The sequence below is a fragment of the Cherax quadricarinatus genome, chromosome 3, assembly GCF_038502225.1.
Source record: "Cherax quadricarinatus isolate ZL_2023a chromosome 3, ASM3850222v1, whole genome shotgun sequence".
NCBI classification, from domain to species: Eukaryota; Metazoa; Arthropoda; class Malacostraca; order Decapoda; family Parastacidae; genus Cherax; species Cherax quadricarinatus.
The window spans coordinates 42217394-42231462 of record NC_091294.1 but is presented as its reverse complement, the minus strand read 5'-3'; the positions used below and the strand labels follow the sequence as shown (position 1 = coordinate 42231462).

General features: G+C 40.9%; 1 protein-coding gene across 1 annotated transcript in view; it reads right to left on the bottom strand.

Annotated features, from left to right (window-relative positions):
- The window catches only part of LOC128706362 (uncharacterized), a 351595-nt gene extending 348254 nt beyond the window's left edge, over window positions 1-3341 (bottom strand). Inside the window, exon 1 of the mRNA XM_053801299.2 lies at window positions 2922-3341. The gene's annotated coding sequence lies outside the window, so the exon portion shown is untranslated. The remainder of the gene's footprint in view (window positions 1-2921) is intronic.
- Window positions 3342-14069: the final 10728 nt, after the last annotated feature.

Sequence of the window (14069 nt, the reverse complement as noted above, 5' to 3'; positions counted from 1 at the left end):
ACTAGGATATATGGATGAGGCAAGCTAACACCTAGAAGACAAGAGTGAGGGCAGCTGACACCTAGAAGACAAGAGTGAGGGCAGCTGACAACTAGAAGATAAGAGTGAGGGCAGCTGACAACTAGAGGACATGAGTGAGGGCAACTGAAAACTAGAAGACAAGAGTGAGGGCAGCTGACAACTAGAAGACAAGAATGAGGACAGCTCTCACCTGGATGACAGGGGAGGGATTAAGGTACCCGTCACCTAGAAGACAGGCAAGTATCAAGGTACCTGTCACCTAGAAGACAGGGAGGGATCAAGGTACCTGTCACTTAAAAGACAGGCAAGGATCACGGTACCCATCATCTAGAAGACAAAAACTTGACTCCAGTAACCCTTCATGATAATCACTGTCTTGTCAACATTCACCGCTTGGGGTATAAGGTTCGCACTAGTGTGTTTCTGCACACGAGTGCGGGATATCCCGAAGAATAGTGAATTTCCCTTTTTCTGGTCACTAGCTGCAGGTGTCGACAACTCGACACTCACGATTTAGAAGGAGAAGAAGAATGAGAAGAAGAAGAAGAAGAAGAAGAAGAAAAAGTAGTAGTAGTAGTAGTAGGAGTAGTAGTAGTAGTAGTAGTAGTAGTAGTAGTTTTCTTAGGATTATTAACCCGGGATAATCCATGAAAGCCAAGCAGTGTTGTTTATCTCCGATGACAAACTCCCAGTTACCGAATAACTGCTGCGCGAATACGACAAGGCAGGTGCAAGAAGAGTGGCCTAGGAAACTCGGCTGTGAACCGTACCAGCTGAAGAATGTATCTGCCATGCCAAGGAGAGTATTACACTCTCAAGAGCTTTGTTGATGCCATCCAGTCCCCAGGATCCCAGATGCAGCCAAGATCCATCTGGGGATCTATCAGGTAATTCCATTACAGCCATTGAGTGTTCGAGAAGAGAAGGATCAGCTTTGATGATCCATGTTTGTTCCTCGTCGATCATCAAGGTTGCTGAGCCAACATATACTGACATCAAGACTCCTTTAATCTCTCTAAAATAAGAGATTAAAGGAAAGTCTTAAGTGTATATATCCTGAGAAATACAAACGTCTCCGTGTACAATACACTAGGAAATAGATAATTCTATGTATATCCATCCAGAGGGATACACACCTCTCTGTGTATATATATTGACAGATGCACAACACTCGATATAACAAACGCACATCTCTGCGTACATAGACAGACAGACAGACAGAGACAGACATACACACACACACACACACACACACACACACACACACACACACACACACACACACACACACACACACACACACACACACACACGTTAAACAGAGGTATGATAAAGCTCATGGTTCAGGGAGAGTGACCCAGTAGCGACCAGTGAAGAGGGGACAGGAGCTATGACTCGACCCCTGCAACCACAACTAGGTGAGTACTAGGTGAGTACACACACGCACACACACACACACACACCATTTAATGGTACCTTTAAAGCAGACATCACTGCAGAGGGAGATGAGAAGTTTCCAGTGAAAATTTGATTAAGTTGGTACAGATTCTCTTTAAAGTCAAGTATACATGGGCAAGTTGAAACTTAAGTTGATGACAGAACTGCTTCCAAGTATGGCACATTCCTTTCGGTTAGAATTTATTAAAATAAAAAAAGAACATTGTGCACGGTAAACATAAGTTATGAAGTTCTCTAAAGTCAAAATAACTTAAGTTGTAAGTTAGGTCAGGGCTATTAAACTTTAAGTTGGCCTTATCAATACGAATGCAACGTGTGTTGAATGCTGCCAAGTTATGTTACACATGGTTTAAATTGTTACATTATAGTATTTAGTTAGTGCTTGGAGAACAGAGATGGGAAAATATTTAAGCTGGGAAATAAAGACAACCTCAGGCTGCTGGGGCACTTAAAAACCCCAGAACAACCTCATTATTTTTTTGTCTCCAGTTCTACGACTCATTCACCGTGAGTTCCATCCCCACCCGGACCGTGGTCTGCTTCTGAAGTAATGATGAACAATTGCTGCACTTGTGTCTCTAGTCGTCAGAAATCTTACAGTCCTGCCATCACTGTCAGTCACTGGATACCCTCAGGGATATTATTCCCGGGGTATCCCTCAGTGTGTTACACTGATCCCCAGGTGATCATGTCTCCTTACTTTGCCGTTACGGTTTCGTGAAATATCCACGCGTTTTAACATGCTAATTGGCATTACCTGACACGAATTATCATTCCTTTCAAATGAACGTTAAAAAAAGTGGTAGACCAGCTTACGAAAATCTTATTTCCTCGTATTTCCAGCATATTTTATAGAGTTTTCTGAGATTAAACGTCAAACTCTTATTATTATTATTTTTGTATCTCATTTATGGGGAAGCATTAAACGTTTATGCTTCCACAACATCAAGAGCCTTTTAATGCCATCAAGGTCAACTTGTGTATAAGAACAGACAAAGAAGACTGATATATATATATATATATATATATATATATATATATATATATATATATATATATATCTGTATATGTATATGTATATGTATATATATATATATATATATATATATATATATATATATATATATATATATATATATATATATATATCTGTATATGTATATGTATATGTATATATATATATATATATATATATATATATATATATATATATATATATATATATATATATATATATATATATATATATATATATGCAAAACAACCACTGTGAAAGAATTGAGAAATTCCAAGCGCTTTCGTGACTACTCACATAGTTCCTTGATAATGTGAGTAGTCACGAAAGCACTTGGAATTTCTCTATTCTTTCACAGTGGTTGTTTTGCATATTCTGAAATCACCTGAATGTGTATGAGGTTAGAGAGAGGAAGTTTAAAACTTACCTTGAGAGTGTTGGAGGTTCTTATGTAAGGTGTTCCAAGCCTTGGCAGAGTAAGTAAATACTGTTGCCTCTCAACCTATCAGATGCGAATGCAACAATCACACGCCACTCAGATGTGATAATTTCTCTCCCACCCCGCACTTTTGCGATACGAGATTCTGATTGGCAATGTTCACAACATTTATTAAATATGCCCCTCGGTAAGGCAGCTCAGAGGTGTATTTTATCGAAAGGTCGACTGAAGGAATGGGGAATGGGAATTTTGAGGGGAAGGGGGTCAATCACTGTTTAACTGCTATAATCGCAGTTGTCGCGAGAGAGAGCGAGAGAGCTAGCTCTCAGGCCCGCGAGCGAGAGTGAGGAGGAGGTGACACGTGTTCCGTGCACTGTCTCAACGCTGACTTACCCCACACGGTTTCACCGTACCTCCGGCAGGCGTCCTCCACCACAACCTCCCTCCCCCTCCCCTCAGCCGCCCCTCTCCCATTTCCCCTCCACCACCACGCTGCCCAACACCAGGGGAGAACGTGTCGTACTCTGCAGCCCCCTCCTCCTTTTCCTCTTCCTCTTCCTCTTTTACTTCCTCTTTTTCTACTTCCTCCTCCTCTTCTATTTCTGCTCCTCCTCCTTCATCACCTCCTCCTCCTCCTTCTTACTGCAGTAGATCATTTCCCTTACGTCTTAACCTTGACGCGGCAGATGATCATCCAAAGAAATTGAATAACTCTCCCCTCCCTCGAATCAAAACTGATTGCCTTCTGTTTCCTCAGCCATTCTCTCACCCCTACAGGTTTAGTATTCCCCGGAGAATTAATAAAAAATAATTTTTCTGACTTCCTCAAGAACGGGTGTACATAGAGTCATGATTTTCTTCTCTCTGCCAGTTTTTGATTTTGTTCCATTTTTGCACAAACTGAAAAAAAAAAATTCCATTTTCTTTTAGGGGGGAGAAATGGTACAGCTTATATATATAGGACAGCCCTGCGCTGTCCTCTATATATAACCTGTCATGTATATATAACTTGTTAATTTCGATCTGCTTCGGAAAAAATTGCTTCAATTTAAGAATCTCTGGGTTAAGTTTACTAGCTAAACACTAGTTTGATTAGTCGCATTGTGTGTGGCGAGATGTTAGAAGCTTCCGTCAGTCCTGGAGTTCATGGCAAATACCTGGAAATACCATCAATATATCCCAAAACGTTGAGCAAATTCCTTCGTTTTTCACTAAAATTATTTAAAAATAACAATGTATATATATATATATATATATATATATATATATATATATATATATATATATATATATATATATATATATATATATATATATATATATATATATATATACATTTGCTCTTAATTTAAGTCATGGAGCTGGAGGAGCTCCTCAGAGGCAGGTCAAGAACCCTAGATGAAGCAGGCATTACCGCTCTAGATCACCACACTGAGGTACTGTAAGAGGAAAGGTGTTAGCCCTCGGGTCTCGAGTGGTATCGATGAGCCTCAAACCCCGCTGTTTGAGGAAGTTCATTGGATGCTTTTACCTCCATGAGCTAAGGAACTCCGATCCTATGGGGACTAAGTGGTACTGATGGGTCAAGCTCACATACCTGTTGGCTTGTTGTGATCTTCCCTCTAATCGGCAGCACCTCCCCGCTGACCTCCATTGTAGGAAAATTTATGGAATCAGAAATTGCCGAGGCAATTCGTAGCCATCTTGAAAGGCATCAATTGATTAATGAATCTCAGCACGGTTTTACAAAGGGACGTTCCTGTCTTACGAATTTACTAAATTTTTTCACCATGGTATTTGAGGAGGTAGATCATGGTAATGAATATGATAGTGTGTACGGACTTCAGTGAGGCTTTTGAGAGAGTTCCACATCAGAGGCTATTGAAGAAAATTAAGGCACACGGACTAGGGGGAGAAATTTTTTCCTGGGTAGAGGCATGGTTGGCAGATAGGCAGCAGAGAGTTTGCATCAATAGGGAGAAATCAGAGTGGGGGCGTGTCACGAGTGGTGTTCCACAGGGGTCAGTGTTGGGCCATTTGTTGTTCACAATTTATATAAATGACATTGATGAAGAACTAAATAGGGACATACGCAAGTTAACTGACGTCACGTAGGGAAGATATGAAAAGACTGATGCAGTGGTCAGCGAAGTGGCAGATGCACTTTAATACAGACAAATGCAAAGTTCTAAACATTTGACAAGAAAATATCCATGCCACATATAAACCAAATAATGTAGATTTTAATATTACTGATTGCGAAAAAGATTTGTTAGTTCTGGTTAGCAGTAATCTAAAAGTGTTCAAAAGTGCATAAGTGTTCGCAACAAAGCCAACAGAATCCTTGGCTTCATATCAAGTAGCATAAATTATAGGAGTCCTCAGGTTGTTCTTCAACTCTATGTATCTTTAGTTAGGTCTCATTTAGATTATGCTGCACAGTTTTGGTCACCGTATTACAGAATGGATATAAATGCTCTGGAAAGTGTACAAAGGAAAATTTAAAAGTTGATCCCATGTAACAGAAATCTTCCCTCTGAGGATATACTGAGGCCCTGAATCTGCACTCTCTAGAAAGGCGTAGAATTAGGGGGGACATAATTGAGGCGTATAAATGGAAAACAGGAATAAATAAAGGGAATGTAAATAGCGTGCTAAAAATATCTAGCCATGATAGTACTCGCAGTAATGGTTTTAATGGAAAAATTCAGACTCAGGAAGGATATAGGAAAGCACTGGTTTGGTAATAGAGTTGTGGATGCGTGGAACAAACTCCCGAGTACCGTCATAGAAGCTAAGACTTTGTGTAGTTTTAAAAATAAGTTGGATAAAACTTGAGTGGGTGAGGTTAAGTATGAGTTGGATTTGACTAGCCTGTGCTAATATATAGTCTGATGCCGTGCTCGTTCCTTAAGTGGCTGTGACCTGACCTGACCTGAGTAGGTGGGTCATTGGTCTAAGCTAGGAGGTGACTTGGACCTGCCTCGCATGGGCTAGTAGGCCTGCTGAAGTATTCCTTCTTTCTTATGTTCTTATGTTATCTCTGATGGGATATATCTAATAATTTAATGAGACGTGCTTTGGTCATTGTATAGTCTAAGAGAGGCAGCATATGTATCCTCAGCCTCCTCTGTCTCAATGAATGCTAGAAGTTGAGCGTTGTAAAACGCTCAACCTTATAATCAAGGGGAAAGAGAGACAAAACCCGCCACAAATGCTATGCCTTCAAGCCATTCCTCTGTTTACTGCCAGACCTCTTTCAATCTATAATGTCTCTTGGAGGCTAGTAAGCGACGACAATTTATTTCTGTATCATTTGAGTGTTCTGTTATGAATCCAGTGCTTTCGAGATACTCAATTTCTCCTCCAATGCGATCTTTTCCAGCAATATGCTGGGCTGTAGCTCAGGGCTTCTATTCCATTAGTTTCACGTTTGGTGTTTTTCAGTCATTTGACACTACGATGATGTGTCAGTGACTTACACGGAACTTCCGCTTCTTTTCTTAAAGTTCTTAATTATATTCCGTTTAATTCTCTCTTCAGTTTATTAGTTGTTAAAATGTTTTATAATTCAATTTTGTTTATCATTTCATCTATCTCAGGTGCTGGCTTGTTCTCTTCTATATCAGGTGCTGGCTTGTTCTCTTCTATATCAGGTGCTGGCTTGTTCTCTTCTATATCAGGTGCTGGCTTGTTCTCTTCTATATCAGGTGCTGGCTTGTTCTCTTCTATATCAGGTGCTGGCTTGTTCTCTTCTATATCAGGTGCTGGCTTGTTCTCTTCTATATCAGGTGCTGGCTTGTTCTCTACTATATCAGGTGCTGGCTTGTTCTCTTCTATATCAGGTGCTGGCTTGTTCTCTTCTATATCAGGTGCTGGCTTGTTCTCTTCTATATCAGGTGCTGGCTTGTTCTCTTCTATATCAGGTGCTGGCTTGTTCTCTTCTATATCAGGTACTGGCTTGTTCTCTTCTATATCAGGTGCTGGCTTGTTCTCTTCTATATCAGGTACTGGCTTGTTCTCTTCTATATCAGGTACTAGCTTGTTCTCTTCTATATCAGGTGCTGGCTTGTTCTCTTCTATATCAGGTGCTGGCTTGTTCTCTTCTATATCAGGTGCTGGCTTGTTCTCTTCTATATCAGGTGCTGGCTTGTTCTCTTCTATATCAGGTGCTGGCTTGTTCTCTTCTATATCAGGTGCTGGCTTGTTCTCTTCAATATCAGGTACTGGCTTGTTCTCTTCTATCTCAGGTGCTGGCTTGTTCTTTTCTATCTCAGGTACTGGCTTGTTCTCTTCTATCTCAGGTACTGGCTTGTTCTCTTCTATATCAGGTACTGGCTTGTTCTCTTCTATCTCAGGTACTGGCTTGTTCTCTTCTATATCAGGTGCTGGCTTGTTCTCTTCTATATCAGGTGCTGGCTTGTTCTCTTCTATATCAGGTGCTGGCTTGTTCTCTTCTATATCAGGTGCTGGCTTGTTCTCTTCTATATCAGGTGCTGGCTTGTTCTCTTCTATATCAGGTGCTGGCTTGTTCTCTTCTATATCAGGTACTGGCTTGTTCTCTTCTATATCAGGTGCTGGCTTGTTCTCTTCTATATCAGGTACTGGCTTGTTCTCTTCTATATCAGGTACTGGCTTGTTCTCTTCTATATCAGGTACTGGCTTGTTCTCTTCTATATCAGGTGCTGGCTTGTTCTCTTCTATATCAGGTGCTGGCTTGTTCTCTTCTATATCAGGTGCTGGCTTGTTCTCTTCTATATCAGGTACTGGCTTGTTCTCTTCTATATCAGGTGCTGGCTTGTTCTCTTCTATATCAGGTACTGGCTTGTTCTCTTCTATATCAGGTACTGGCTTGTTCTCTTCTATATCAGGTACTGGCTTGTTCTCTTCTATATCAGGTACTGGCTTGTTCTCTTCTATATCAGGTACTGGCTTGTTCTCTTCTATATCAGGTACTGGCATGTTCTCTTCTATATCTGGTACTGGCTTGTTCTCTTCTATATCTGGTACTGGCTTGTTCTCTTCTATATCTGGTACTGGCTTGTTCTCTTCTATATCTGGTACTGGCTTGTTCTCTTCTATATCTAGCACTGGCTTGTTCTCTTCTATATCTAGCACTGGCTTGTTCTCTTCTATATCTAGCACTGGCTTGTTCTCTTCTATATCTAGCACTGGCTTGTTCTCTTCTATATCTAGCACTGGCTTGTTCTCTTCTATATCTAGCACTGGCTTGTTCTCTTCTATATCTAGCACTGGCTTGTTCTCTTCTATATCTAGCACTGGCTTGTTCTCTTCTATATCTAGCACTGGCTTGTTCTCTTCTATATCTAGCACTGGCTTGTTCTCTTCTATATCTAGCACTGGCTTGTTCTCTTCTATATCTAGCACTGGCTTGTTCTCTTCTATATCTAGCACTGGCTTGTTCTCTTCTATATCTAGCACTGGCTTGTTCTCTTCTATATCTAGCACTGGCTTGTTCTCTTCTATATCTAGCACTGGCTTGTTCTCTTCTATATCTAGCACTGGCTTGTTCTCTTCTATATCTAGCACTGGCTTGTTCTCTTCTATATCTAGCACTGGCTTGTTCTCTTCTATATCTAGCACTGGCTTGTTCTCTTCTATATCTAGCACTGGCTTGTTCTCTTCTATATCTAGCACTGGCTTGTTCTCTTCTATATCTAGCACTGGCTTGTTCTCTTCTATATCTAGCACTCGCTTGTTCTCTTGTATATCTAGCACTGGCTTGTTCTCTTCTATATCTATCACTGGCTTGTTCCCTTCTACATCTAGCACTGGCTTGTTCTCTTCTATATCTAGCACTGGCTTGTTCTCTTCTATATCTAGCACTGGCTTGTTCCCTTCTATATCTAGCACTGGCTTGTTCCCTTCTATATCTAGCACTGGCTTGTTCTCTTCTATATCTAGCACTGGCTTGTTCTCTTCTATATCTAGCACTGGCTTGTTCTCTTCTATATCTAGCACTGGATTGTTCTCTTCTATATCTAGCACTGGCTTGTTCTCTTCTATATCTAGCACTGGCTTGTTCTCTTCTATATCTAGCAATGGCTTGTTCTCTTCTATATCTAGCACTGGCTTGTTCTCTTCTATATCTAGCAGTGGATTGTTCTCTTCTATATCTAGCACTGGCTTGTTCTCTTCTATATCTAGCACTGGCTTGTTCTCTTCTATATCTAGCACTGGCTTGTTCTCTTCTATATCTAGCACTGGCTTGTTCTCTTCTATATCTAGCACTGGCTTGTTCTCTTCTATATCTAGCACTGGCTTGTTCTCTTCTATATCTAGCACTGGCTTGTTCTCTTCTATATCTAGCACTGGCTTGTTCTCTTCTATATCTAGCACTGGCTTGTTCTCTTCTATATCTAGCACTGGCTTGTTCTCTTCTATATCTAGCACTGGCTTGTTCTCTTCTATATCTAGCACTGGCTTGTTCTCTTCTATATCTAGCACTGGCTTGTTCTCTTCTATATCTAGCACTGGCTTGTTCTCTTCTATATCTAGCACTGGCTTGTTCTCTTCTATATCTGCACTGGCTTGTTCTCTTCTATATCAGGTACTGCTTCGTTCTCTTCTATATCTGCTGGCTTGTTCTCTCTATATCAGGTGCTGGCTTGTTCTCTTCTATATCAGCACTGGCTTGTTCTCTTCTATATCTTGCACTGGCTTGTTCTCTTCTATATCTAGCACTGGCTTGTTCTCTTCTATATCTAGCACTGGCTTGTTCTCTTCTATATCAGGTACAGGCTTGTTCTCTTCTATATCAGGTACTGGCTTGTTCTCTTCTGTATCAGGTGCTGGCTTGTTCTCTTCTATATCAGGTACTGGCTTGTTCTCTTCTATATCAGGTGCTGGCCTGTTCTCTTCTATATCAGGTACTGGCTTGTTCTCTTCTACATCAGGTACTGGCTTGTTCTCTTCTATATCAGGTACTGGCTTGTTCTCTTCTATATCAGGTGCTGGATTGTTCTCTTCTATATCAGGTACTGGCTTGTTCTCTTCTATATCAGGTGCTGGCTTGTTCTCTTCTATATCTGGTACTGGCTTGTTCTCTTCTATATCAGGTGCTGGCTTGTTCTCTTGTATATCAGGTACTGGCTTGTTCTCTTCTATATCAGGTGCTGGCTTGTTCTCTTCTATATCAGGTGCTGGCTTGTTCTCTTCTATATCAGGTACTGGCTTGTTCTCTTCTATATCAGGTACTGGCTTGTTCTCTTCTATATCAGGTACTGGCTTGTTCTCTTCTATATCAGGTGCTGGCTTCTTCTCTTCTATATCAGGTACTGGCTTGTTCTCTTCTATATCAGGTGCTGGTTTATTCTCTTCTATATCAGGTACTGGCTTGTTCTCTTCTATATCAGGTGCTTGCTTGTTCTCTTCTATATCAGGTGCTGGCTTGTTATCTTCTATATAAGGTGCTGGCTTGTTCTATATCAGGTGCTGGCTTGTTCTCTTCTATATCAGGTACTGGCTTGTTCTCTTCTATATCAGGTACTGGCTTGTTCTCTTCTATATCAGGTGCTGGCTTCTTCTCTTCTATATCAGGTACTGGCTTGTTCTCTTCTATATCAGGTACTGGCTTGTTCTCTTCTATATCTGGTACTGGCTTGTTCTCTTCTATATCAGGTGCTGGCTTGTTCTCTTCTATATAAGGTGCTGGTTTGTTCTATATCAGGTGCTGGCTTGTTCTCTTCTATATCAGGTACTGGCTTGTTCTCTTCTATATCAGGTACTGGCTTGTTCTCTTCTATATCAGGTGCTGGCTTGTTCTCTTCTATATTAGGTACTGGCTTGTTCTCTTCTATATCAGGTACTGGCTTGTTCTCTTCTATATCTGGTACTGGCTTGTTCTCTTCTATATCAGGTGCTGTCTTGTTCTCTTCTATATCAGGTACTGGCTTGTTCTCTTCTATATCAGGTACTGGCTTGTTCTCTTCTATATCAAGTGCTTGCTTGTTCTCTTCTATATCTGGTATTGGCTTGTTCTCTTCTATATCAGGTACTGGCTTGTTCTCTTCTATAGCAGGTGCTGGCTTGTTCTCTTCTATATCAAGTGCTTGCTTGTTCTCTTCTATATCTGGTATTGGCTTGTTCTCTTCTATATCAGGTACTGGCTTGTTCTCTTCTATATCAGGTGCTGGCTTGTTCTCTTCTATATCAGGTACTGGCTTGTTCTCTTCTATAGCAGGTGCTGGCTTGTTCTCTTCTATATCAAGTGCTTGCTTGTTCTCTTCTATATCTGGTATTGGCTTGTTCTCTTCTATATCAGGTACTGGCTTGTTCTCTTCTATATCAGGTGCTGGCTTGTTCTCTTCTATATCAGGTGCTGGCTTGTTCTCTTCTATATCAGGTACTGGCTTGTTCTCTTCTATATCTGGTACTGGCTTGTTCTCTTCTATATCAGGTGCTGGCTTGTTCTCTTCTATATCTGGTACTGGCTTGTTCTCTTCTATATCAGGTACTGGCTTGTTCTCTTCTATATCAGGTACTGGCTTGTTCTCTTCTATGTCAGGTGCTGGCTTGTTCTCTTCTATATCAGGTACTGGCTTGTTCTCTTCTATATCAGGTACTGGCTTGTTCTCTTCTATATCTGGTACTGGCTTGTTCTCTTCTATATCAGGTGCTGGCTTGTTCTCTTCTATATCAGGTACTGGCTTGTTCTCTTCTATATCAGGTACTGGCTTGTTCTCTTCTATATCAAGTGCTTGCTTGTTCTCTTCTATATCTGGTATTGGCTTGTTCTCTTCTATATCTGGTACTGGCTTGTTCTCTTCTATATCAGGTGCTGGCTTGTTCTCTTCTATATCAGGTACTGGCTTGTTCTCTTCTATAGCAGGTGCTGGCTTGTTCTCTTCTATATCAAGTGCTTGCTTGTTCTCTTCTATATCTGGTATTGGCTTGTTCTCTTCTATATCAGGTACTGGCTTGTTCTCTTCTATATCAGGTGCTGGCTTGTTCTCTTCTATATCAGGTACTGGCTTGTTCTCTTCTATATCAGGTACTGGCTTGTTCTCTTCTATATCAAGTGCTTGCTTGTTCTCTTCTATATCTGGTATTGGCTTGTTCTCTTCTATATCAGGTACTGGCTTGTTCTCTTCTATATCAGGTGCTGGCTTGTTCTCTTCTATATCAGGTATTGGCTTGTTCTCTTCTATATCAGGTACTGGCTTGTTCTCTTCTATATCAAGTGCTTGCTTGTTCTCTTCTATATCTGGTATTGGCTTGTTCTCTTCTATATCAGGTACTGGCTTGTTCTCTTCTATATCAGGTGCTGGCTTGTTCTCTTCTATATCAGGTACTGGCTTGCTCTCTTCTATAGCAGGTGCTGGCTTGTTCTCTTCTATATCAAGTGCTTGCTTGTTCTCTTCTATATCTGGTATTGGCTTGTTCTCTTCTATATCTGGTACTGGCTTGTTCTCTTCTATATCAGGTGCTGGCTTGTTCTCTTCTATATCAGGTACTGGCTTGTTCTCTTCTATATCTGGTACTGGCTTGTTCTCTTCTATATCAAGTGCTTGCTTGTTCTCTTTCAGGTGCTGGCTTGTTCTCTTCTATATCTGGTACTGGCTTGTTCTCTTCTATATCAGGTACTGGCTTGTTCTCTTCTATATCAGGTACTGGCTTGTTCTCTTCTATATCAGGTGCTGGCTTGTTCTCTTCTATATCAGGTACTGGCTTGTTCTCTTCTATATCAGGTACTGGCTTGTTCTCTTCTATATCTGGTACTGGCTTGTTCTCTTCTATATCAGGTGCTGGCTTGTTCTCTTCTATATCAGGTACTGGCTTGTTCTCTTCTATATCAGGTACTGGCTTGTTCTCTTCTATATCAAGTGCTTGCTTGTTCTCTTCTATATCTGGTATTGGCTTGTTCTCTTCTATATCAGGTACTGGCTTGTTCTCTTCTATATCAGGTGCTGGCTTGTTCTCTTCTATATCAGGTACTGGCTTGTTCTCTTCTATAGCAGGTGCTGGCTTGTTCTCTTCTATATCAAGTGCTTGCTTGTTCTCTTCTATATCTGGTATTGGCTTGTTCTCTTCTATATCTGGTACTGGCTTGTTCTCTTCTATATCAGGTGCTGGCTTGTTCTCTTCTATATCAGGTACTGGCTTGTTCTCTTCTATATCTGGTACTGGCTTGTTCTCTTCTATATCAGGTGCTGGCTTGTTCTCTTCTATATCTGGTACTGGCTTGTTCTCTTCTATATCAGGTACTGGCTTGTTCTCTTCTATATCAGGTACTGGCTTGTTCTCTTCTATATCAGGTGCTGGCTTATTCTCTTCTATATCAGGTGCTGGCTTGTTCTCTTCTATATCAGGTACTGGCTTGTTCTCTTCTGTATCAGCTGCTGGCTTGTTCTCTTCTATATCAGGTACTGGCTTGTTCTCTTCTATATCAGGTGCTGGCTTGTTCTCTTCTATATCAAGTGCTTGCTTGTTCTCTTCTATATCTGGTATTGGCTTGTTCTCTTCTATATCAGGTACTGGCTTGTTCTCTTCTATATCAGGTGCTGGCTTGTTCTCTTCTATATCAGGTACTGGCTTGTTCTCTTCTATAGCAGGTGCTGGCTTGTTCTCTTCTATATCAAGTGCTTGCTTGTTCTCTTCTATATCTGGTATTGGCTTGTTCTCTTCTATATCTGGTACTGGCTTGTTCTCTTCTATATCAGGTGCTGGCTTATTCTCTTCTATATCAGGTGCTGGCTTGTTCTCTTCTATATCAGGTACTGGCTTGTTCTCTTCTATATCAGGTGCTGGCTTGTTGTCTTCTATATCTGGTACTGGCTTGTTCTCTTCTATATCAGGTACTGGCTTGTTCTCTTCTATATCAGGTACTGGCTTGTTCTCTTCTATATCAGGTGCTGGCTTATTCTCTTCTATATCAGGTACTGGCTTGTTCTCTTCTGTATCTGGTACTGGCTTGTTCTCTTCTATATCAGGTACTGGCTTGTTCTCTTCTATATCAGCTGCTGGCTTGTTCTCTTCTATATCAGGTACTGCCTTGTTCTCTTCTATATCAGGTACTGGCTTGTTCTCTTCTGTATCTGGTACTGGCTTGTTCTCTTCTATATCTGGTACTGGCTTGTTCTCTTCTATATCAGGTGCTGGCTTGTTCTCTTCTAT